This window comes from Mesocricetus auratus, unplaced genomic scaffold (assembly GCF_017639785.1).
Source record: "Mesocricetus auratus isolate SY011 unplaced genomic scaffold, BCM_Maur_2.0 Super-Scaffold_100003, whole genome shotgun sequence".
NCBI lineage: Eukaryota > Metazoa > Chordata > Mammalia > Rodentia > Cricetidae > Mesocricetus > Mesocricetus auratus.
The window spans coordinates 79978846-80003104 of NW_024429188.1; the positions used below are offsets into that span (position 1 = coordinate 79978846).

Below are 24259 nucleotides of genomic sequence, written 5' to 3' on the forward strand. Positions count from 1 at the left end.
GAAAATATGGTCATTTGATCATTGAAGCCCCTCTGTACGCCATCTATATAACTGTTGGCCTTAACTACTGACTTCCTACCTGTTTTTTTTATTTTCCCCATGGTATTTATTATACTAACTAACTGTAATTTTTAAAGCAGTAAACAGATGAGTAAACCTTATATGTCCACTTTTCTCTAGGAAGATTAAAAATCAAAGATTATTTGAAGTCTTTCTATTTGGTAACCCCCCACTTTGAGAAAATTATCAATAATAGTATAGGCTAGTCTTGAATTTCTCATCTTCTGCTTCAGCCTCCAAGTGCTGGGATTACTGGCATGTAGTATCATCCATAGGTTAAATACTCCCATTTTTAAAAGAAGATGTTATTTTTTGTAGAGCACTTTGACATCTGGATATTGGTGTAAAAGTCATTTCACCTTCCCATGTTTATTAAGAATTTGAAAATATTTTCCACAACACCAAAGAAAATCTGTCTATAGTTCAAGTATGATCCAGTGGATCATAAAGTTATCATCATAGATATATGAATCCTAAACTTATGAAACATCCAAGCTATAAGTGGCATTGTGATTTTGAGTCTTCTAAAGTGGAAGTACAGCATCAGACAGGTTAGGAGCCTTCTTCATAGTCAGACCCATAGTTTGTAGCAGAATTGGATCTTAAACCCAGGTTTCTAGCATCTTAGTGTTCTTTTACATTCACCATAGTCTCCCAGGCTGTCTCCTTTCTACTGAAGGTTGAAATAGTTTCCATGTGTAGAAGACAATATTCAGTCACAAGTACTCTCCACACAGACTATAACAGAGTCATCACCTTTCAGCTGATAAGCCCCAGGTACTTCTCACCTGAGTTTACCTCCTTCCCCTTCTTCACTGAGGATATTGACTATTGGCATTATTTATTTCCTTTGCTCCAGTAGTCCAATCAAGACAAGGTATTTATAGGAAGGCTATTAGCATTTCTTGAACCAGCAGCATCTTTCTGTAGAATCAGTGTGGTCTAGTATAAAGACTCTACGGGTGATGTCCCAGGAGATAGTCTTCACTTCTCGGATATGTGACTTTAGATAACTTATTGAACCTCCCTGGATCCCTATTCCTTTAATTATCAACAAGAGTAAAATCAGATCTATTTCTCTAAATTCTCAGGTCTGCCATGAGGCTAAGGTGAAATAATATGCGAGTGCCTTGAAAAAAGAACATTTGTACAACTGTAGCATTATGACTAAATCAACACAATAATTGCATGCAAACTATTGACTGGGGGCATTTCAAAGAGTACAGGACTCAGCTACTTTCTTGAGCTATATTCTAGCTGAATGGAAAGAAAGTCAGTGCCACAAAGCTGGAAGTAATTGTAGTGTATGAACTGTACACAGAGAGAGGGAGACAGAGAGAGAGAGAGAGAGAATTGGGGAAGCAAGCAAGTGAGAAGTATATTCTCAGATGGGACAATAGGATGAGGACTGAAATTCTCAAATGTTCCGGAAGCCTACTCTTCAAGGAGTGGAAAGTTCAAGTAGCACTAAGAGGTTATTGACAGCTTTTTCAGCTTCTTTGTTGGACTACTATGCAGAAAGAGAATCAAAGTATGTGTCCCATGAAGTCAAGGCAGATGCTAAGTGGGGCTGTGAATAGATGAATACAATACAGGTAGTTTAGGACTGAAAATGGTCATAATATATGTCTTGGGGTTATTCTAAGAGAGATAGTTGTGGTAATCAGCATAGCTTCTGATGAATAATTAAGACTAATAACACTAGCTTTATTTTTATTCATCATCATCAATTTTCCATATTTCATTGATATCAGGGTTAATAATATGCACCCTGAAATTTGTCTGATGTTAATTGTGTGACCATGGCCAGAACTTGATACCTCCTTCCCTTTTTTCAGTTTTCTGGTCTTTAAGATCAGAATTTTAGAAGTGTCAACTTCAAAGTACTATCATAGGAACTAAATATCTTAATCAAATAAAATGTTTATCACAATGATAGTACATTGTTAGCACTCAACTGATATTAGTTACTCTAATTATCATCAGTTAATCAGCAATGTGACAAATTTGCATGACAAATCAAAGAAATTGAGAAAAACACACAAAAGCATCACCAATCTTCCTACTCAGTATTCAATTTCTTGTTATCAGTTTGGAAGCCAGTTGTAAAAGTGAAATTTCTTTTATTTAACTGAAATTTTATGTTTTTACTAACGCATGATTGTTATTGTTGAGATAATCAGATCAGAAAAAAGTATGGATTTGAGAGGCATTCCACCAGCCATTTATTGAGCACCTACTGTGTGCTTGCCAATGTGCTTGAAGAAGAGTAGGCCTCTCCCTCTACACACCCATCAGACATGAGAACTACATGTCCACATATAAACAACTTACAGTCCAAAAGAGGGAGGAAATCAAAATAAACTATCAAAAAAGCAGTATGTAAAGCGGTTGGAATTGTTGAATGTAGAAACCTGCACAACACAGATTTTAAAATGGTAGTCAGAAACAGCTTCACTGAGTAGGTGATCTGAGTTGAGCCTTGAAGGAGATGATAGAGTGATCCATGCAGGCACCTCAAGGGAAAATGTTGTAAGCAGAAAGAACAGCAAGAACTCAGTCCCCAAGTCAGACTGGTGCTTGTCATTTCATAAAGTACTTAGAAGTCTGTGTTGCAGGAGTGAATTCAAATGAGGGAATGGTAATGGAACAGAAGATTATACAGGTCACTGAGACTGGATGTTTTAGGGTTTTTTAGTTAATGTGATGACTGTTATTTGCAGGGAGGTAGAAAGAACTGAAGAAACTCATTCAAGTAGGAACTTGAGTTGATATATCTCAGTCATCTGCCTCTCTGTTAAGCAGCAAGATCCTACCCCTCAGTTGTCTTGGAACAATAATAAATGAGATAGAAGCCCAGTAAGTCCTACAATGCTGCCCTCAATACTCTGTGAACTGCAGAATGTGGGCTCCTTGTATAGTAGGGAGTACACAGAAAGGAATGTCATAGTGACTCAGGAAAACAAATGTAGTCCCTTGAAGCTGAAAGAGGGCTCATTAGGACAATTCTGCCACTGGCATTGGTTCATGAAGCCAGGACTTGAAACCCTCTTGCCTCATCAGCCTGCCCAGCCTCCAGCAAGACCTTCTCAAGGTCAGAAAACCTTTCTGATGGACTTATTGTGCAACCTGCCTTCTTGCCACTATAGGGTGGCAGTGATCCTTTTGCCCAAGTAACCCAAGAAAAGGGCATATCTTTTACATGAAAGCAGTAGGCAAGTGAGCGCCTCATACATAACCATCCTACTTCATAGGGCTCAAGTGTCTTCCAAAACCTTTCCTGCTACAGGCTGGTGGTTTGTTTTGTTTTTCCCCAATCTGTCTCTTATTGGGAGGTTTTTTATCTTTCCAGTGACCCTCTAAAGATGTGCTGTTTAGAAGTGAGCAAGAGCTCCTAAGGAGGAATGTTGGAGGCTGCAGGACAACAACCACGTTTTGGATCTAGAAATGCTACTTTAATTACTACATCCTAAAATGCTGCTCTGGCACTTTACCAGCTAAATATGCCACCTTCATTAAACTGTTGGCCCAAATTATGTTTGTGGGTCAAGTCAAGCTTTAAACTTTTGTTGGTTGTTTGGTCAGTTTGAGTATGAGCTGCTTCTGAAATACTGTCCTTTCTTCCAGTGTCACAAAATAGACTTCTAAGGTTTTTGGCTGACTCATTTTTCTTTATTTTATTTACATTTCACCTTTTTAATTTTAGCCCAGTATCCCAGCCCATCTGAGTTCACACTGAATCTCAATTTTGTTCTTCAACGTATTTGATACTCTGCCAGCTTTGAGTCATCTTCCGACGTGGTAAGTACATTTTATATATCATTTAAATTATTAATGAAGTTGGAAAAGCCCCATGCTCCTTCTCTGGAGACCTTTCTACTGGCTGCCACCTATGCTGTGGGTAAAATTTTTTAATCAATTGCCACTCCATTGGGCTACATTATAGTCTGGTTAAGACATTATTGTTTTACCTCAGTTCATTCATGGAAAAGTCATAGGAGAAACTTATATAATGCCAAATGCATTACTGAATCCAATGTATGAACACTGACAGTGTTACAAAAGACAAGATAGATTAAGGATAATCCGAGATGGAATTTTGCTTGTTTATCTTGCACAATGGAAATGCAAGTATTCTTTATAATTGTAAAAGTATTGTGTGCTGTTTATAAAGGCCAATAGCATACACTGAAAGTGAAAGTCCATATATTATTCTGATACTCTGATAGATATATTTAGCTAGTTTGATGAATATATAAACAGCTCTATGATTCCCCACCCCCTACTTAACATACTTTTGAAAAATCTTTCCTTATCAGAACACATAGTTCTACTTTGTTTCCAAAATATAGTGTTATTGTTTGTGGCTGTTTTATATTTTGCCTCATCAACCTCGTATTGATAGGCATTTAGATCACTAGCAGTTAATCTTGTTACACATACTATGGCGAGATGAGCTTTCTTTGTTGACTTGATGAACAGTGCTAAGGTTCTTCATCCTCTTGCCTTTTTTCAAATATTTTATCAGTGTCATAATTTCCCAAGAGCCATTTCTACCTAAGAAAGAAAATAAGATTGTGCAGCTATCAATTTACTGATTTATCATGAGCCAAAATTATTATTCATCAGGATTTGAGTTGGACAGTGTATTCTTTGTTGTAACTTGGAGTGAGGTTATGACTCTTTTTGATATTTTTATTATTTCATTGAGAATTATATATAATGTATCTTGATCAAATTTACCCCTCCCACAATTTCTCCTAGATCAACCCTTACCTCCCTACCCACCCAACTTCATGTTCTCTCTTTATCTCTTTCTATGTTTTTCTCATTAAAAAAAACATCAAGTCTGTTTGTGTTGGCCAACTACTCTCGGATGTCTGACTCTGAAGTGTGGTCAATATACTAGAGGATACACTATTAAAAACAGCTGACTCTCCCTCTCTCCCAGAAGCCATCAAATGGCAATAGCTCTGCAGCTATGCTTTGGAATTCATGCCTACATCCCCATGTTGGGATTTTGTTTGGCTTGAACTTATGCATGCCTTGTTCATGCTGCCATAGCTATTGTGCTTTCATATGTGCATCTGACAGGCTTTGTGAGTGGGGTTTACTACAGATGTCCTATTTGTGCTGACCGCTCCAAAGTCCCTTATTATGTGCACATTGACCAGTTGTGGATTTCTGTATTCATCACCTCTGCTGTAAGAAGAAACTTCTCTGATAAGTGTTGAGAAATTGAGGCTTTAAAATGTCAAGCACTTCATGATGAAGATTTAAATGACAAATAATTTTGATGGGAAGCTGCAGGTCCTAACTGACACAAGTGATATGATTAAGAACTGCCTTGTCCATGAACCATTATTTCTCATTATACACTCTCAATCCATCCAAGTGGGGTGATTTTCTAGACCCCTCATAATGCCCTTCTTTTTTATCTCCAAGTGTGTATTCTGCCATGGCCTGCTCACTATGTACATGTATCTTCCAGACAAGGTAGGAGAGAGACATCTGCTGTGAATTTTTGTAACTCTAAGATCATTTCTGAACTGCAACTGCCTAGTTCTGTGACTTGGGATGAATCATTTATCCTGTCTGGCTCTAGTTATCCTCATGTGTAGAATGAACATTTACCTAAATAATATATGTCAAAACACCTTGTTTAATGATTGGCTGATACTAAGCATTCAAGTGACTGCTAACCTCTACTATTGCCATCATCATCATGGGATGTCATATTCCCTACACTATTGAGTAGTGATAGAGTCTAAATGGAAACAAGTGCAAAGCCCATGACAGTGCTCAGCATAAGCTCAGTGTCAAACAAAAGATATCAGTTACTGGTTTTTGTTTATATCTCCTTTTGAATAGTTGTTTATTCATCTGCCACTTCTGTGGATGTTCATGTCTTAATCTCCCAGAAAACATAAAAGTGTCAGTACTGCAAATTACAGGAGTTCTTTGTATGAGGAAATGTTGCTATTATATAAAAAAGGTCTCTTTCTGATTAGATTATTTTCTGGGTAGATAACTCCTTTTCCACTACCTGATCAACAATGAATGTTATGTTATGAAATGTTGAAATTATCTGGAAACACTGACCATCTATGTGACTTTACCTGAGTAGAGTGGATTTGTATGCCACTCTCAGACTTCTGCCATCTAGACATCAGGGAGCATCCTTAGTCATGAACCCAGTTCAGCCTCTTAGACTACCAAGGTAGCCTCTTGAGTTCTTTCTGTGTTTACTGATGCCTTTATGCAACACAGCAAATCAGATCACATCATCCTCAAAAATCTCACAGTTCTCATCTCATTAAGTAAGTTATCTTTTAGTTTGCATAGTTTAATGAGCCTGGAATAATGTAGTTCCTGTGTACCTTCCTAATCTCATCTTGTACCACTCTTTTTTTCCTGCTTTGTACCATCCACAATAACCTTCTGTTCTGAGAACACACCAAACTCAATTGTACTCCAGTGCTTTCACTCTTTTTTTTTATTAACATTTTTTTTATTTTCCATTTTAAATTTAGATAAGAAACAAGGTTGCTTCACAAGTCAGTACGAGGTCCCTCTCCCTTTCCCTCCCCTCCTCCCGTGCCCTCCCCCCATCCCCCCCGTTATCCCCTCATTCCCCCAGGGAGGGTGAGGCCCTCCATGGGGGTGTCCATAGTCTGTCATTTCATATAGGGCAGGGCCTAGACCCTTCCCCAAGAGTTCAGGGTGAGAGTGCACCTCACATTGTTCTATGGGAGTCCAGAGACCGTGTGTATACTTGGGATGGGTACTGATCTGCTGCCCAAGGCTCAATAGATTACCTAGGCCTCCTCACTGACACCCAGATTCAGGGGGTCTTGATCAGTCCCATGCTGGATTCCCAGGCTGATGCCTGGGATTCAAGAGTTAACCTTTGTCTGGTCAGCTGTTTCTGGGGGTTCAACCAGCCCAGTCTTAATCCTCTGACTTAATCCTCCCTCTCTGATACTGGCTTTCTTGAGTTCAGCTCAGTACTTAACCAGCCAGTAAATGAAGTTTCTGTTTCCCAGACTCTCTGGCCATAGGATTGTAGGCTGGCACTCCCCAGATCTATGTCTAAAATCCATATATGAGAGAGTACATGCCATGTTTCTCTTTTTGTGACTGGGTTACCTCACTCAGGATGGTTTCTTCTAGTGTCATCCATTTGCCTGCGAATCTCCTGATTCCATTATTTTTTTCTGCTGAATAGTACTCCATTGTGTAGATGTACCACATTTTCTCTATCCATTCTTCGGGTGAGGGACATATAGGTTGCTTCCAAGTTCTGGCTATTACAAATAAAGCTGCTATGAACATAGTGGAACAGACATCTTTGTTATATGAATGGGCATCTTTTGGATATATGCCTAAGAGTGCAGTTGCTGGGTCTTGTGGTAGGTTTATTCCCATTTTTCTGAGGAATCTCCATACTGCTTTCCAAAGTGGCTGAACCAGTTGGCACTCCCACCAGCAATGGAGGAGTGTCCCCCTTTCACCACATCCTCTCCAGCATAAATTGTCATTGGTGTTTTTGATTTTAGCCATTCTGACAGGAGTGAGATGGTATCTCAGAGTTGCTTTGATTTGCATTTCCCGGATGGCTAAGGATGTTGAGCACTTTCTCAAGTGCCTCTCAGCCATTTTAGACTCCTCTATTGAAAACTCTCTATTTAGTTCTGCAGCCCACTTCTTAATTGGGTCCTTTGCTGTTTTGGAGACTTGCTTCTTGAGTTCTTTGTAAATTTTGGAGATCAACCCTCTGTCAGATGTGGGATTAGTGAATATTTTTTCCCATTCTGTGGGCTGCCTTTTTGTCTTGCTGACTGTGTCCTTTGCCTTACAGAAGCTTCTCAGTTTCAGGAGGTCCCATTTATTAATTGTTGATCTCACTGTCTGTGCTACTGGTGTTATGTTCAGGAAGCTGTCTCCTGTACCAATTCGTTCAAGGGTACCACCCACTTTCTCTTCTAAGAGGTTCAGTGTGGCTGGATTTATGTTGAGGTCTTTGATCCATTTGGACTTAAGTTTTGTGCATGGCGATAAACATGGATCGATCCGCATTTTTCTACATGCCAGTCTCCAATTATGCCAGCACCATTTGTAGAAGATGCTTTCTTTATTCCATTGTATATTTTTAGCTTCTTTGTCAAAGATCAGATGTTCGTACGTGTGTGGGTTAATACCCGGATTTTCAATTCGATTCCATTGGTCTGCCTGTCTATTTTTGTGCCAATACCAAGCTGTTTTCAGGACTATAGCTCTATAATAGAGCTTGAGGTCAGGGATAGTGATGCCTCCGGACGTTGCCTTGTTGAACAGGGTTGTTTTGGCTATCCTGGGTCTTTTGTTTTTCCATACAAAATTGATTATTGTTCGTTCAAGGTCTGTGAAGAATTGTGCTGGGATTTTAATGGGGATAGCATTGAATCTGTAGATTGCTTTTGGCAGGATTGCCATTTTTACTACATTGATCCTACCTATCCAAGAGCATGGGAGATCTTTCCATTTTCTGAGGGCTTCTTTAATTTCTTTCTTTAAAGATTCAAAGTTCTTACGATACAGGTCTTTCACTTGTTTGGTTAGCGTTACCCCAAGGTATTTTATGTTGTTTGTGGCAATTGTAAAGGGTGATGTTTCTCTGATTTCTCTTTCAGCCCTTTTATCATCTGTATATAGTAGGGCTACTGACTTTCTTGAGTTGATCTTGTAACCTGCCACTTTGCTGAAGGTGTTAATCAGCTGTAAGAGTTCCCTGGTAGAGTTCTTTGGGTCATTGATGTAAACTATCATATCGTCTGCAAACAGTGAAAGTTTGACTTCTTCCTTCCCAATTTGTATCCCCTTGATCCCCCTTTGTTGTCGTATGGCTATAGCTAGAACTTCAAGTACCATGTTGAAAAGGTATGGAGAGAGTGGACAGCCTTGTTTTGTTCCTGATTTTAGAGGAATTGCGTTGAGTTTCTGTCCATTTAGTTTGATGTTGGCTGTTGGTTTACTGTATATGGCTTTTATTATGTTTAAGTATGTCCCTGTTATCCCAGATCTCTCCAAGACCTTTATCATGAAGGGGTGTTGGATTTTGTCAAAGGCTTTTTCAGCATCTAGTGAGATGATCATGTGATTTTTGTTTTTCAGCTTGTTTATATGATGGATTACGTTGATGGATTTTCGTATGTTGAACCATCCCTGCATCCCTGGGATGAAACCTACTTGATCGTGGTGAATGATTGTTTTGATGTGTTCTTGGATCCGATTTGCCAGTATTTTATTGAGTATTTTTGCATCAATGTTCATGAGGGATATTGGTCTGAAGTTCTCTTTCTTGGTTGTATCTTTGTGTGGCTTGGGGATCAAGGTTATTGAAGCCTCATAGAAAGAGTTTGGCAAAGACCCTTCTGCTTCTATTGTGTGGAACACTTTGAGAAGAATTGGTATAAGCTGTTCTTTGAATTTGTGGTAGAATTCTGCACTGAGGCCATCTGGACCTGGACTTTTTTTGGTTGGGAGACTTTTGATGACAGCTTCTATTTCCATAGGGGTTATAGGTCTATTTAAATTGCTTATCTGTTCTTGATTTAGTTTTGGCAAATGATAGCTGTCCAGGAAGTCATCCATTTCCTTTAAATTTTCGAATTTTGTGGAGTACAGGTTTTCAAAGTATGACCTAATGATTCTCTGGATTTCCTCAGAGTCTGTTGTTATGTCCCCCTTTTCATTTCTGATTTTGTTAATTTGCGTGTTCACTCTCTGCTGTTTGGTAAGTTTGGACAAAGGTTTGTCTATCTTGTTGATTTTCTCAAAGAACCAACTCTTCGTTGCATTGATTCTTTGTATTGTTTTCCTGGTTTCTACTTTGTTGATTTCAGCCCTCAATTTGATTATTTCCTGGCGTCTACTCCTCCTGGGGAGTTTGCTTCTTTGTGTTCTAGAGCTTTTAGCTGTGATGTTAATTCTCTGGTATAACTGTTTTCCTGTTTCTTCATGTGAGCACTTAGTGCTATGAACTTCCCCGTAGCACTGCTTTCAAAGTGTCCCATAGGTTTGGGTATGTTGTGTCTTCATTCTCATTGAATTCGAGGAAGTCTTTAATTTCTTTTTTTATTTCCTCTTTGACCCAGGGATGGTGCAGTTGAGCATTATTCAATTTCCATGAGTTTGTAGGTTTTCTGCAATTTGTGTTGTTGTTGAATTCTAATTTTAAGGCATGGTGGTCTGATAAGATGCATGGAGTTACTCCAATTTTTTTGTAGCTGCTGAGGTTTGATATGTTGCCAAGTATGTGGTCGATTTTTGAGAAGGTTCCATGTGGTGGTGAGAAGAAGGTATATTCTTTTTTATGTGGATGAAATGTTCTATAGATATCTGTTAATCCCAATTGGGTCATTACTTCTATTAGACCCTTTGCTTCTTTGTTGAGTTCCTGTCTGGTATTCTTGTCTAGTGGTGAGAGTGGTGTGTTGAAATCTCCCACTATAACTGTGTGGGGCTTTAGATGAGATTTAAGTTCTAATAATGTTTCTTTAACGAATGTGGATGCCTTTGTATTGGGGGCATAGATGTTCAGGATAGACACTTCGTCTTGGTGGGTTTCACCTGTGATGAGTATGTAATGACCTCCTTCATCTCTTTTGATTGATTTTATTTTAAAGTCTAGTTTGTTAGATATTAGGATTGCTACCCCTGCTTGTTTCTTGGGTCCATTTGATTGAAAAATTTTTTCACAACCTTTAACTCTCAAGTAATGTCTGTCTTTGAGGGTGAGGTGTGTTTCTTGTATGCAGCAGAAGGAAGGGTTCTGTCTTCGAATCCATTCTGGTAGTCTGTGTCTTTTTATGGGTGAGTTAAGGCCGTTAATATTGAGGGATATTAATGACCATTGATTGCTCATCCTTCTTCGATTTGCGATGGTTGTTGTTGGTGGAATTATGGGTGGAATTTCACCCCTTTGTTCTTTTGGCTGTTGGTAGAGAGGGATTCTCTAATGCTTATGTTTTTCTGGTTGTAGTTAGCTTCCTTGGGTTGGAGTTTTCCTTCCAAAATTTTCTGTAGGGCTGGGTTAGTGGGCACATATTGCTTGAATCTTGTTTTGTCATGGAATATCTTGTTTTCTCCGTCTATAGTGATTGAGAGCTTTGCCGGGTATAGTAGTCTGGGCTGGCATCCATGGTCTCTTAGTGTAGGTAGAATATCTATCCAGGACCTTCTGGCTTTCAGAGTTTCCATGGAGAAATCAGGTGTAATTCTGATAGGTCTGCCTTTATATGTTACTTGACCTTTTTCCTTAGCTGCTCTTAATATTCTTTCTTTATTCTGTATGTTTGGGGTCTTGATTATTATGTGGCGAGGGATTTTTTTTGTGGTCCACTCTATTTGGTGTTCTGTAGGCTTCTTGTACCTTCATTGGCATGTCTTTCTTAAGGTTGGGAAAGTTTTCTTCTATGATTTTGTTTAATATGCCTTCTGCCCCTTTGAGGTGGATTTCTTCTCCTTCTTCTATACCTATTATTCTTAGGTTTGGTCTTTTCATGGTGTCCCATAATTCCTGGATGTTTTGTGTTAAGGATTTGTTGGATTTAAGGTTTTCTTTGGTTGATAAATCCATTTCTCCTAATGTATCTTCAACACTTGAGATTCTCTCTTCCATCTCTTCTATTCTGTTGGTAATGCTTGTATTGGTAGTGACTGACTGTTTGTCCAGCTTTTCTATTTTCTGCCTTTCTTCAGATTGTGTTTTTTTTAGTGTCTCTATTTCAGTTTTCAACCCTTGCAGTGTTTGCATTGCTTCTTGCAATTTTCTGTTTATCTGTTCGTCTGTTTGTTGCCTTTTATGAATTTTTTGGTTTGTTCTTTCTTCCATTTCTTGCATTTTTTGGTTTGCTTTTTGTTCCATTTCTTGGATTTTGTGCTTTGTTTCTTCTTCCATTTCCTGCCTTTTTTGGTTTGTTTCTTCCTCCATTTTTTTCATTTTTTGCTTTGTTTTTTCTACCATTCCTTGCATTTTTTGCTTTGTTTCTTCTTCCATTTCCTGCCTTATTTGGTATGTTTCTTCTTCTAATTCTTGCATTTTTTGCTTTGCTTTTTCTTCCATTTCTTGCATTTTTTGCTTCATTTCTTCTTCCATTTCGTGCCTTTTTTGGTTTGTTTTTTCTTCCAATTCTTGCATTTTTTGGTTTGTTTTTTCTTCCATTTCTTGCATTTTTTGGTTTGTTTTTTCTTCCATTTCTTTGAGGGATTTTCCAATTTCCTCTTTTAGGGCCTCTATCATTTTCATGAAAGTGCTTTTAAGGTCGTTCTCTTCTGCTTCCTTCGCGTTGGAATATTGGGGTCTTGCTGGTGTGGAGTCTCTAGAATCTGGTGGTGTCATATTTGTTTTTCTGTTGCTGACTGTGTTTTTGTATTGTCTCTTTCCCATCTCTTCTTTTAGTGGGTGCAGAAAGAGCCCCTTCCTGGTCTGGGGACCAGAGTTCCCTTTTGGTGGGTGCTAGTAAGTCTAGTAATCTGGTGGTTCTTCTATGTCTTGTCCAAATGCTGGTCCGTGGGTAGAGAAGAAGAACAGGAATCTGGGGCGCTTAGCCTCCTACCTGGTCCCCTGGACCCTATGCTGGGTCCTGTTGTACCTGATCCGGAACAGCTACTCCCCTGGTCTCCCTGGCTCCTGTAGTTTCCTGGTCTCTTTGGTGGGAGAGAAGATCTGGAGTCTGGGGTGCTTGGCTCCCTCCGGGCTTGGGAGCTCTGTGCAGTTCCCAGGCGATCTGCAGGCTCTGGAACACAGGCCGGGAAGCTGGCCTGTTTACCTGATGCTCCCGCCGGGATTGGGAGCTCTGTGCAGTTCCCAGGCGATCTGCAGGCTCTGGAACACAGGCGGGAAGCTGGCCTGTTTACCTGATGCTCCCGCCGGGATTGGGAGCTCTGTGCAGTTCCCAGGAGATCTGCAGGCTCTGGAACACAGGCCGGGAAGCTGGCCTGTTTACCTGATGATGCCAGAGGGACAGCTACTTCCCTGTGCGCCCAGCCTCCTCTCCTCCAGTGCTTTCACTCTTATTCTGGTCCTCGACCAGGAACTTAACCACAAATGGGCGATGCTTTATTTTTCCCTTCAAGTTTCCATATAAAAGGTACCGTCTCAGGGTGAGATTAAGTCTTGCCTGTGCATTTTGTTTTCAGTATGTTCTCATGTTTCCAGTTAGATTCAAACTGATTGGTTCTCAGTTTTGCTCTTCATGAAGAATCTCTTAGAGAACATCAAAATAAAGCAGTGGCCAGGCCCCTTCTAGACCAAGTAAGGCAGATTTTTGGAGGTTGAATTCTAGGCATCTGTATTTGCAAATATTCCTACTGTGATTTGAAAAACCAGCCAAGGTTGATGGCCTCCATTCTGGTCAATCAGTCTGTTTCTTTGCTGCTTAGTGCTTACACCAAGCTACAATTAATTGTTTATTTCATCCAGTTAATCAGTAAATATTTATTGAGTCCATACCCCTTGCCAAGTATTACTGAAAACACAGGGATTACAATAGTGAACACAAGCGAATACAAATCCCAAACTTTATAAAACATCAGTTCCAATAAGGAAGTCAAACAATCAGGCATTTAGTACTGTATATGTGATGTTACTGACTGAATCAGTAAGACAAGTTAGGGAATAGGTATGTAGTGTTGTATAATGAATGTTTGTGTCTTCCCACAAATTCATAGGTTGAAATACAGATGCAAAATGTGATGGAATTTAGAGATGGGACTTGGGGGAAAATAATAATGCTTACATTGGGCATTGAGAATGGGGCATTGGTCTGATGGGATTAGTGCACTTCCCAAAACTGCTGAGTCATGAAGGCATGAATGCTGCATATGGGACAAGAGAAAAGGCTTCAAATTGAACTTTGGTGTTCCCACACTCTAATTCATCTGAATCTTGATCTTGGATTTTATACCCTTGAAAACACTGATAAATGTACTTATATTTAAGATGTCTAGTCTATGGTGTTTTGCTATACCATCTTGAATTGGGTAAAGCATATAGTATGTTAGATTATAAATTCTGAGAATAAAAATAAAAAAGAAAAACAGAGACAAGATAATTTTCTTGGAGAGATAAAAGTTTAGAGTCCCTTCTGGTACCCTTCTCAGAGCCTCCTAAGACCTGGAGACTATGAGCAGGGGAGCCCATCCCAGCAGACCAGGCCATCAAGTGTCTGTCAACTTCATGGTGCTAGTACCTTCTCCATCTATGAGAGGATGTGAGCTTGGGCCTGTTTCAGGCCCACCTTCCAGTACCTTGCTCGGGGCCTCTTGAGGCCTGGGTACTATGCATGGGGGAACCCATCCCAGAAGACCAGGCCATCCAGAGTCAGGAGATCATGTTTGCACCCACGAGAAGAGAACCTTGGACCTGTACCACCAGGAGAGGGAGAGACACCACCAGCACCCACTGGAAGAAGGGATGGGAAGACAACAGTATAAGAACACATTTAACAACAGAAGATCAATATGATGTCACCAGAGTCAATGGACTCCACACCAGCAAGACATGAACATCCCAACACAGATGAAGCAGAAGAGAATAACCTTAAAAATAAGTTTATGAAGATGATACAGACCCTCAAAGAGGTAATGAGAAAATTCCTTAAAGAAATGGAAGAAAAAACAAACAAAAAATTTCAAAAAATGTAGGAAAAGATAAACAAAAAATTCCAAGAAACAATTGAAACAGTGCAAGGTTTGAAATCTGAAAGAGAGACAGTTAAAAAAACACAATCTGAGGGAATACTTGAAATAGAAAAGATGGGTAAATGATCAGGAACTACAGATGCAAGCATAACCAACAGAATATAAGAGACGGAAGAAAGATTCTCAGGCAGTGCAGATACAATAGAAGAAATAGAATCATTGACCAAAGAAAAATTTAAGTCCAACAAATCCCTAACACAAAATATTCTGAAAATATGGGATACCATGTAAAGACCAAACCTAAAAATAATAGGTATAGAAGAAGGTGAGGAAACCCAACTCAAAGGTGCAGGAAGCATATTAAACAAAATCATAGAAGAAAACTTTCTCAACCTAAAGAAAGGCATGCCAATGAAAGTACAAGAAGCTTGCAGAACACCTATTAGAGTGGACCACAAAAATGTCTCCTTACCATATAATAAGCAAAACACCAAACATAGAGAATAAGGAAAGAATTTTAAGAGCAGAAAAGAAAAAAGGTGAAGTAACATATAAAGGCAAATCTATCAGTATTACAACTGACTTCTCCATAGAAACTGAAAGCTAGAAGATCCTGGGGTAGATATTATACTAACACTAAGAGACCATGGATGCCAGCCCAGACTTTTATACCCAGTAAAGCTTTCAATCAATATAGAGGGAGAAAACAAGATATTCCATAACAAAAACAGATTTAAACAATACATATCCACTAATCCAGCCATACAGAAAGTTCTGGAAGGAAAACTCCAACCTAAGGAAGTTAACTGCACCCACAAAAACATAGGCAATAGATAATCCTACTTTACCAACAGTCAACAGAAAAAATCTGGATAAATCCACATACAATTCCAACAACAACAACCATTCCAAAACAAACAAGAATGAGCAATTAATGGTCATTAATATTCCTCAATAGTAATGGTCTTAACTTGCCCATAAAAAGACACAGGCTAACAGAATGGATTCAAAGACAGAATCCATCCTTCTGCTGCATACAAGAAACACATTTCAGCTTCAAAGGCAGATATTACCTCAGGGTTGGGAAAAGATTTTCCAATCAAATGGACCCAAAAAAACCCAAGTGGTTATATCAATCCTAATATCTAACAAATCAGATTTCAAACTAAAATCAATCAAAAGAGATGAAGGAGGTCATTTCATATTCATCACAGGAAAAATTCGTCAGGAAGAAGTCTCAATTCTGAACATCTATGTCCCAAGTATGAAGGCACCCACATTCGTAAAAGAAACATTACTAAAACTCAAATCACACATAAGACCTCACACAGTTATAGTGGCAGACTTCAAGACCCCACTTTCATCACTAGACAGGACCACCAGCCAGAAACTTAACAAAGGAAATAACAGAAGTTATGACCCAATTGGGTTTAACAGACATCTATAGAACATTCCATCCATATAAAAAAGAATATACCTTCTTCTCAACACCACATGGGGTCTTCTCTAAAATCGACCGCATACTTGGCAATGTAACAAACCTTAACAGATACAAAAAAGTTGGAATAACCCCTTGTGTCTTATGAGACCAATATGCTTTAAAGTTAGAATTCAATGACACAAATTGCAGAAAACATGCAAACTCATGGAAATTGAACAACGTACAATTGCACCATTCCTGGGTCAAGGAAGAAATAAATAAAGAAATTAAAGACTTCCTAGAATTCAACAAAAATGAAGACACAACATACCCAAACTTATGGGACACTTTGAAAGTAGTGGTAAGTTCATAGCACTAAGTGTTCGCATGAAGAAACTGGAGAATAATCACACTAGACAATTAGCAGCACAACTGAAAGCTCTAAAACAAAAAGAAGCAAACTCACCCTGGAGACAAAAAGAAGCAAACTCACCCCGGAGGAGTAGACACCAGGAAATAACCAAACTGAGGCCTGAAATCAATAAAGTTAAACAAAGAAATCAATACGAAGAATCAATGTAACAAAGAATTGGTTCTTTGAGAAAATCAACAAGATAGACAAACCTTTATCCAAACTAACCAAAAGGCAGAGAGAACATGCAAATTAACAAAATCAGAAATGAAAAGAGGGAGGTAACCATGGATACTGAGAATCTTAAGGTAATACTTTGAAAATCTGTACTCCACAAAATTTGAAAATCTAAAGGAAATGGACAATTTTCTGGATAGATATCACCAAAATTAAATCAAGAACAGATAAGCAATTAAACAGACCTATAACCACTAGTAAAATAGAAGCAGTCCTCAAAAGTCTGCCAACCAAAAAAAACCCACCACCAGATGGTTTCAGTGCAGAATTCTACCACACAAAGGATACTGGAGCAGGAACTGAAGGCAGAAATCTAGAAGCCGGAACTGAAGCAATGACTGTGGAAGAGTGGTACTTACTGGCTTATTCTTAAAGGCTTGCTCAGCTTGTTCTCTTATACTATCCAGGGTCACCTGCCCAGGGGTAGCATTGTCCCCATTGACTTAGCTCATAATGAGCCTGGTCTTCCCATGGTCATCATGATTCAATAAAATGACCCAAATATTTGCTCAGGGGGCCAATGTTGCTGAAATATCTTCTACATTGATGTTTCCTCTTCCTAAATGACTCTAGATTGTGTCAAGCTGACAAAACACTAGCTAGCAAAGTAGCATAGTTTAAAGTGGATTTGAATTGGCTCACTATGTCTTCTCTGTTGAGAATATACAGATCAAAGGAGAATGGAAGCATCTGGAAAGCTAAGGTAGATAATAAATGATTGTTCATCCGAGTGAATGTGTACTGATGTTACATTAGAATTTGCTGTAGCCTGTGTGGCTTGTGTCCTGCAAACTTGGCTGGGATGGCAAATGAATGAAGAAAGGACTGGTACACATACATACAGCAAAGCTGGGGGCAGGCAGACTTCTGATAACACTTAATTCAGGAACTTAGAACCTCAGCATGTTTATTAGAATATCACAGGTCAGAGGGGTGTTTAGCTGTCTCAGTAGGACACCTCTGTAGGTGGTCTTTGTAGGCTAGAGATCTAGGCTGCAAACATACAGAAGAAAGAAGTTGCAGTTGCTAGTCTTTACACACAGATCAATCATTCATAAACCTTCATACTTGGATCTCTGGGAAGAGTGTTGTCTACTCCTCTTGAGCCTAGCCAATATGAGTAATGGCTGTGCCCATTGGGGCTGAATTCTTGGGGTCCTTTTCAGGCTATGCCCATTTCAAAATGTACATTTACTCAGGACTTCACTTACTCATGGCTTCCTACCTTTCCAAAATACATAATATGAAAGCCAATGATGAATGGTAAGACTGAACATATTATGAGAGATATGGTACCCATAATTTGGTGACAAGACTACATTGAGCATGATACAAAGTATACAGTCAAATAAGGAAAATGAGAAGAAAGAAGAGAAGAAGGAAGAAAACTAGTGGAGAAGAAAGTGATTCAAGGAAGATAGAGTGGTCATTAACTGAACTAACAACATTGAAGATACCACAGCTTTGACAAGGGTTAAGAATTAAGCATTGCCTGTCTTTGAATCCATTCTGCTAGCCTGTGTCTTTTTATGGGTGAGTTAAGGCCATTAATGTTGAGGGATATTAATGACCAATGATTGCTCATTCTTCTTTGATTTGGAATGGTTGTTGGTGGTGGAATTATGTGTGGAATTTCACCCCTTTGTTCTTTTGGCTATTGGTAGAGAGCGATTCTCTAATGCCTATGTTTTTCTGGTTGTAGTTAACTTCCTTGGGTTGGATTTTTCCTTCCAAAACTTTCTGTAGGGCTGGGTTAGTGGATACATATTGCTTTAATCTAGTTTTGTCACAGAATATCTTGTTTTCTCCATCTATAGTGATTGAGAGCTTTGCCAGGTATAGTAGTGTGGGCTGGCATCCATGGTCTCTTAGTGTAGGTAGAATATCTATCCAGGACCTTCTGGCTTTTAGAGATTCCATGGAGAAGTCAGGTGTAATTCTGATAGGTCTGCCTTTATATGTGACTTGGCCTTTTTCCTAAGCTGCTCTTAATATTCTTTCTTTATTCTGTATATTTGGGGTCTTGATTATTATGTGGCGAGGGGACTTTTTTTGTGATCCACTCTATTTGGTGTTCTGTAAGCTTCTTGTACCTTCATTGGCATGTCTTTCTTAAGGTTGGGAAAGTTTTCTTCTATGATTTTGTTGAATATGTTTTTTGCCCCTTTGAGGTGGTTTTCTTCTCCTTCTTCTATACCTATTATTCTTAGGTTTGGTCTTTTCCTGGATGTTTTGTGTTAAGGATTTGTTGGACTTAAGATTTTCTTTGATTGATGAATCCATTTCTCCTAGTGTATCTTCAACACATGAGAGTCTCTCTTCCATCTCTTGTATTCTGTTGGTAATGCTTGTATCGGTAGTACCTGACCATTTTCCCAGCTTTTATATTTCCTGCCTTTCTTCAGATTGTGTTTTTTTTTTATTGTCTCTATTTCAGTTTTCAAGCCTTGCACTGTTTGCATTGTTTCTTGCAATTTTCGGTTTATCTTTTCATCCATTTGTTGCCTTTTATGAATTTTTTGGTTTATTCTTTCTTACATTTCTTGCATTCTTTTGGTTTACTTTTTCTTACATTTCTTGCATATTTTGGTTTGTTTTTTCTTTCATTTCCTGCCTTTTTTGCTTTGTTTCTTCTTCCATTTCTTGCATTTTTGGTTTGTTTTTTCTTCCATTTCTTGCATTTTTGGTTTGTTTTTTCTTCCATTTCTTGCATTTTTTGGTTTGTTTTTTCATCCATTTCTTTGAGGGATTTTTCCTATATCCTCTTTTAGGGCCTCTACCATTTTCATGAAAGTGGTTTTAAGGTCATTCTCTTCTGCTTCATTTGCACTGGAATTTTGGAGTCTTGCTGGTGTGGAGTCTCTAGAATCTGGTGGTGTCATATTTGTTTTTCTGTTGCTGAGTGTGTTTTTGTATTGGATAGAGAAAATGTGGTACATTTACACAATGGAGTACTATTCAGCAGAAAAAAAACCAATGGAATCCTGAGATTTGCAGGGAAATGGATGACACTAGAAGAAACCATCCTGAGTGAGGTAACCCAGTCACAAAAAGAGAAACATGGCATGTACTCTCTCATATATGGATTTTAGATATAGATCTGGGGAGTGCCAGCCTACAATCCCATGGCCAGAGAGTCTGGGAAACAGAACCTTCATTCAGTGGCTAATGGAAGAAGAGGCAGACTCCCAAGGCTAAGCACTGAGCTGAACTCAAGAAAGCCAGTAACAGAGAGGGAGGACTGATGAACAAAGGGATTAAGACTGGGCTGGTTTAACCCCCTGAAAAAACTGACCTGACAAGGGTTAACTCTTGAATCCCAGGCTGATGCTTGGGAATCCAGCATGGGACTGATCAAGACCCCCTGACTGGGGGTGTCAGTGAGGAGGCCTAGGTAATCTATTGAGCCTTGGGTAGTAGATCTGTATTCATCCCGAGTATACACATGGACTTTGGATTCCCATCCAACAATGTGAGATGCATTCTCACCCTGAACTCTTGGGGGGAGGGTCTGGGCCCTGCCCTGGATGAAATGACAGACTGTGGACACCCCCATGGAGGGCCTCACCCTCCCTGGGGAAATGAGGGGATATTGGGGGGTGTTGGGGGGAGGGCACGGGAGGAGGGGAGGGAAGCAGAGAGGGACCTGGAACTGACTTGTGAAGCAACCTTGTTTCTAATCTAAATTTAAACTTAAAAATAAATTAAAAAAGAATTAAGTATTGCATTTTGTACCATGGGGAACATTGGTAAACTTGTTCTAAACTGTGATTACAGTGAGGTCAAGAAATAAAGGAAGGAAATAATTTGGAGGCAATGGTATGCATTTATTTTTATTGGTTACTTTTCTATAACAAAATACCTGTAAAGAATCAACTTAAAGGAACAGGTGTTCTTATTGACCTACCATTTGAGGGTATGTTATAATTCATCATTGTGGAGAAGGAGCCAGAGGCAATTGGTGACTTTGCATCTGAAATCAAGAATCAGAGAGTGAATAAGAAGTTGGACTAGTCTACAGAACTTCTATGCCTAACCCAGTGACCCATTTCTTCCAGCAAGGCTCCATCTCCTACAGGTTACAAAACAGTGATACCAGTTGGGGCCCATGAGCCTATGAGTCAAAGCTTCTACCCCTGGACTCCATAAGCATTTGGCCATCTCATAAAACAAAATGCATTCATTCCAATTTTAAATTTTCCCCATAGTCTTTATCAAGCCCTAAATTATCTGACAGTCAAGACAGTTTCTTAACTGTGAGCTCCTATGACATCAAAAGCCAAGTTTACATTTCTAACATATAATACCACGGAGTAAATATTTCCGTTCCGAAGCTGAAGACAATATGTGCATAATCCATTGATCACGGAGAAGCTTAGCTGGTGCCTACCAAAAGCCTTCACCACTACTGACTGCTGTTTATGATACTGGAAGGTACTCTTCACACTGCCAAGGGTGAAAGTTAAACACCAACCCAGTTACAAATCCTGCCATCTACTATGGTGGTAGTCTTACAAGATATGCTAGTGAAGTAGTGGCACAGAAATTAAGGGAGTAACTAGTTGATTGAACCACTAGCTGACTGAAATGCCATAAAATGGAACCCATTCCTGACATTGCCTGTGGTCAATAACCTGAAAGTATGTAGGAGGCGGACTTAGTGGAAAGCAAAATGCTACTCTTCTCATAAAAGAACACAATATGATGACTTCTAATGACATTCTGCTATACTCATAGATCAATATCTTGCTCAGTCATTATCAGAGAAACTTCCTTCTACAGTAGATATGAATAAATAGAGATTCCACACCTGGGCAATGTGCAGAACATGAGAGACCTTGGAACACTTAGTCCTAAATGGAATGTCTCCCATAAATTCCTCTACTCAGGGCTCAGGAAACTTTGTGGAAGAGAAGGCAGAAAGATTGTAAAAGCTAGTGGAGATGGAAGACACCATGGAAATAAGGCCTTTTAACTACAGGAGGACTGATGGACATATGAATTCACAGATGCTATGGGAGCATGCACAGGACTTGCAAAGATCTAACCCAGGCAAGGTTCCAGTAATAAGAAGGCAAGTAGACACAAGCTCCCATTCCTAACCCCCAAGGTATGTCCAACTGGCAACCATTTGCAAAGGAGGAATTAGTTTTCTCCAATGGAGTCTCACAGGCTATATAAAGCAAACTTAAGGGCAGGACTCATGCCCAGTCAAAGATGGCCAATGCAAAACAAACTCTTTAAGGATTTTGTTTTGTAATACATTGTCTAGGCAACTTTTTCTTTATGGTTATTTTTCTTTTTTATTACTTTAATTTTAAATAGCTTGCTTCACATGTTATTCCCAGTTCCCTCTCCCTCCCCTCCTCCTGCACCCCCTCACCATACCCTCTAGCCTCCCACCCTATCCCCACTTCCTTCCATATAGGGGATATCCAGAGTCTGTCATTTCACTCAGGGCAGAGTCCAGGCACTCTCCTAAGAGTCCAGGCTGAGAGAGCATCCCTCTTTGTGTTATGGACACACAAAGTCCATTTTATGCCAGGGATAAACACTGATCTACTGCCCAGGGCCCGGATAGGTTTCCCAGGCCTCCTCACTGACTCTCACACTCAAGGAGTCTGGATCAGTCCCATACTGGCCTCCTAGCTGTCGATCTGGGGATCCAAGAGCTCCCCCTTGTTTAGATCAGCTGTCTCTGCTGGTTTTGCCAGCCCATTCTTTGCCAATTTGATCATCGCTCCTCTCTCTCTGTCACTGGGTTCCATCAGTCACTGGATGAAGGTTTTAGGATGGCATATAGTGTAGACATCAAGTTCATTATCAGGAATGGGCATTTAAGGTGGTCTCTTCACTATTGCTTAGCTTGCTAGTTGGTGTCATCCCTTTAGATCACTAGAGATCTCACTGATGCCAGATCTCTCTTCTAACCTATGACTCACTCTAGTATGGTATTTCTCATCCTGTTCTCCCCCTATTCTACTCCCTACTCAACCTTCCTGTTCCCCCATATCCTACTCTCTCTTATATATTGTGTCATCCAATTTTGTTTTTATGGGCTTTCTGTGCATGTGAATATGTGTGTGTCTCAGTGTCTGTATGTGTTTCTTGTGTTTTTGTGGCCCTTGTTTTCCATTTGTTTGCTTGTTTCTTTTGTTCTATTCTAGTTTATTTGTTGTTATTGTATCTTATTTTGCTTCATTATCAATTTTTAGATGCCTGATTGTATTATAAGGAGAAAGCAAAAGAAAGCGTGTGGATTTTGAAGTGTGGGAAAGTGGAGAGGATTTGGGATGAGTTGGGGACAGGGAAACCGTAATGAGAATGTATTATATGAAAAAACTATTTTCAATTTTAAATAAAAAGGAGCAATGAGGACATAAAAAGGAAAGGTTAACCAAAAGGAAGATTGAAGTCCAACAAGGAAAACACCAAATTCAACAGCCCCATGTCTTGCATATGGTGATCATGATGGACCATTTTTGCTTCCAAAGGTCTTAGGTAGTCCTGCCTTTCTAAATCTATTGCCTGCAGTATGCACAGTCTCAATCTTGAACTGGCTGCACTCCATGTATGCATCTGTTCTTAGTAACCAATGTCTTAAGAGTCTGTAATACAACTTAGGCTTCATTTTCAAAGCCTCCTGCAAAGGCCTGAGGAGATGGCTCAGCAGTTAAGAGTACTTACTGCTCTTCCATAGGACCAGGGTTCTATTCCTAGCCCCCACATAGTGATTTACCACTATCTTTAACTCTAGTTGCAGGAGATCTGATGCCCTCTTACGACTTCTTTGTGTACCAAGTATACATGTGGTGCACATATGCACATATGCAGGAAAATATACATGAAATAAAATAAGTAAGTCTAATAAAATGCTTCATGCAATGGCCCTGCAGAGGCCCCTTGAAAGGTTTCCAACTCTGCCACATGTTTCCTGACCAAGTTCTCTGGAACTGTGGAAACAAGACCCCACAACCTAACCAATCCTGCATTTTTTATGTCTGAAAAATTAGTAACATGTGGATGATGCTGTCAAGTTATGCTGCCAGATTGGGATATAGTTAATACCCTTGGACCACAGCTATATTTGGCAGTCTCTGTATGTCTTGATGGATGAATCTGCAAAATCACTTTCTTAAGCAGTTGCTTTTGAACAAAGAAGTCTTCTATCACTTCTCAGTTCAGACAGTATCCTTTGAAATAAACTCTCACTTTCACAAGTTGGAGGTATGATGCTTTAGATCTTTCTTATTGCCCTAGTGTAGAGTAAGAGGTTTCTCTTTTATGGGGCTAACATCTTTAACTATTACAACCTTTTATTCAGCTTTAAACTTTCTCCTGCTCTTTCCCTTGCCTGAATGCACATTGCTTTGCATCCTTTTCATTTGCTATTTGATTTCACTGCAGAACAATAAACCTACTGCAGCCTGAATGCTATCCTGATT

General features: G+C 39.4%; 1 protein-coding gene across 7 annotated transcripts in view; it reads left to right on the top strand.

The window, feature by feature from the left end:
* Pak3 (p21 (RAC1) activated kinase 3) overlaps window positions 1–24259 on the top strand; it is a 258495-nt gene that overhangs the window by 45784 nt on the left and 188452 nt on the right. For 6 of the 7 annotated variants that reach the window (XM_040744495.1, XM_040744496.1, XM_040744502.1 and 3 more), the window contains exon 2: window positions 3767–3861. The gene's annotated coding sequence lies outside the window, so the exon portion shown is untranslated. Of the gene's footprint in view, window positions 1–3766; window positions 3862–5505; window positions 5557–24259 lie in introns of all 7 variants that reach the window. The other variant, XM_040744499.1, reaches the window with a different exon arrangement.